A 2,484-nucleotide genomic window follows, 5' to 3' on the forward strand; every position below is an offset into this window, starting at 1 on the left:
CAGCCGGCGCAGAAAGAGAGATGGTCAGGTTTGCGCCTGCGGTCGCCCCCGGCCGGGGTGGCGTGCCCTCCGCAGCTTTGTGCGCTGCGGTGCATTTATCAGAGCCCCCGGGCCCTGTCCCGACCCAGTAATAGGTGCGCGCTGTGTGGCACTTGACTAACGGGAATTTGAGAGAGCAATCTTCCAACGCTGATAGGTTACTTCAGATCCAACCTATTCCGTATTTAAAGAGTTCTTTTAATTTTAAGAAAAACGTATTTGTAATAGTCGTAAGAACTAACGTTTGTTGATATTTAATGTGTCCAGCACTTTTCTTTTTCTTTTTTTTTTTTTTTACTAAGAATTCCTCAAAGTCGGGATTATCCTCATTTTATTCATGAAGAAACAAATTAAGGTTTAAGTATCTTAAGGTCACACCGTGGCTTAGAGGCATTCTCCATCGGCAGTGTCCAGCCAAATCCTGACAGTTTTACTTCCTAAATATCACTCCAGTCCACTCATTTCTCCCAGTATTTCAGCAACATGGTCGGAGTTGCCACGATCTCTCACCTGAAGGACCACAAGCCTCTGAAATTGCCACTCTGCAATCACCTCAATCTCTAATTGTCCGCAGTGAGCTTTTAAAAATTCAAATCTAGCCTTGGCCAGGTAGCTCAGTTGGTTAGAGCATTGTCCAGATAGGCAGGGTTCCAGGTTCAACCTCCAGTCAGAAGTCAACCAATGAATGCATCAATAAGTGAAACAAATCTCTCTCTCTCTCTCTCTCTCTCTCTAATCAATAAAAATGTAAGAAACTAAAATAAAAATTCAAATCTATTCCTCACTCCCGAGCTTAAAACAGTCCAGTCCCTTCCCCCTTGCAAATTCTTGGATAAAAACCCTCCCCAGCCATGCATGGCCAGACTTCTGCAGCTCAGGTCACTGTGGTCTGGGGGCTGCTCCACCTGCCCTGACTCCACTACCCCTGGACTTGGGGGATTCTTGCAATTTATCTCACACTGAGCAAGAAGTGTTGGGTGTGATACTGGTGAATGAAAAGAGCATTCAAATCTAGAGTGCTGGATTTTAGGTCTGGCTCCCACCATTAATCAACTCTGTTACCCTGAATAATTTGCAGTTTACACATAAAAGTTGTGGGGCAGACTAAAGGATCTCCAACTGCCTTCTGGAAGAAGATAGAAATGCTCACAGAGATGACAGGAAAATCAAGCAGGGAGGGTCAGGGCCCAGATGCCTACAATATGTGTTTAATGTGCATGTCTTGCCTCACCTGCCACTCAGGGCTGTTTGCATCATTTTCTTCACCTGCTAAATTGGAGCAGTACCTTCCTTACAGGGATAATGCTGAAGATGAACTAGGGCAGTGGTTCTCAACCTTGACTGCACATTAGAATCACCTGGGAATCTTTTTAAAATCCTGATTTCTGGGCCTCATCCTCCGGAAATTCTGTTTCTTGGTTACTAATATTGTGGCGTCACCCCATAACAAAGAAACAGAATTTCCAGAGGATGAGTCCCAGAAATCAGGATTTTAAAAAGATTCCCAGGTGATTCTAATGTGCAGTCAAGGTTGAGAACCACTGAACTAGGGTAATGCAGGCCTGGCACATGTGGTAAGTTTGGTAAATCATTGTGATTTTTTTTTTAATTGAACTGGGCTGTAATCAGGTGGGAGTGACATGAATGGAGACAAAAATATGGATCACATTTCAGGTAAGGTAGAGGGTTAAAAAATGCAAAGTCAGAAGGCAACAATAACCCCACTGTGCTCAAGAAGAAATCTGACTGTCCTGGCTGGTTTGGCTCAGTGGATAGAGCATTGGCTTGCAGACTGAGGGGTCCCAGGTTTGATTCTGGTCAAGGGCACATGCCTGGGTTGCAGGTGGGTTGCAGGCTCGATCCCGAGTAGGGGGCGTGTAGGAGGCAGTCTATCAATGATTCTCATCATTGATATTTCTATCTCTCCCTTTCTCCCTTCCTCTCTGAAATTAATAAAAATATATTTAAAAATAATGAATCTGACTGCTCTGTAGGACTCATGAAAGGGAATCAAGAGAGAGGGCCATGGTTGAGTTTATCCATTACCCTGTACCAAGCATTGCACTAGGTGCTGAGGATTCTGAGAAAAAATAGACCCAGTTCCTGACCTCAATGCTCACCGTAGAGTGGGAGAGACAGATAACCAACAATCCTGTATGATTCATGCTCTTCTAAAAGTGTCCACACAGGAGAATCACCCAACCCAGCCTGAGGACATCAAAAAGAAAAGAAGAAGGTACAAGCATCAGACAAGTCACAGGAGCCAGGGAGTATGTGGCATATTCAGACAATAAGTGTATATGCTATGTGGCTGGGGTATAAGAAAAGATGAACCTTATACAAAAACTTTTGCCTAGAAGAAACACTGTGTTTTTGAGGTATTGAAGCAGGGGTTTTTTTTGTTTTTATTTTTTTATTATTTTTTATTTTTTTTTTATTACAAAG

The sequence above is a fragment of the Myotis davidii genome, unplaced genomic scaffold, assembly GCF_000327345.1.
Source record: "Myotis davidii unplaced genomic scaffold, ASM32734v1 scaffold205, whole genome shotgun sequence".
Lineage (NCBI taxonomy): Eukaryota > Metazoa > Chordata > Mammalia > Chiroptera > Vespertilionidae > Myotis > Myotis davidii.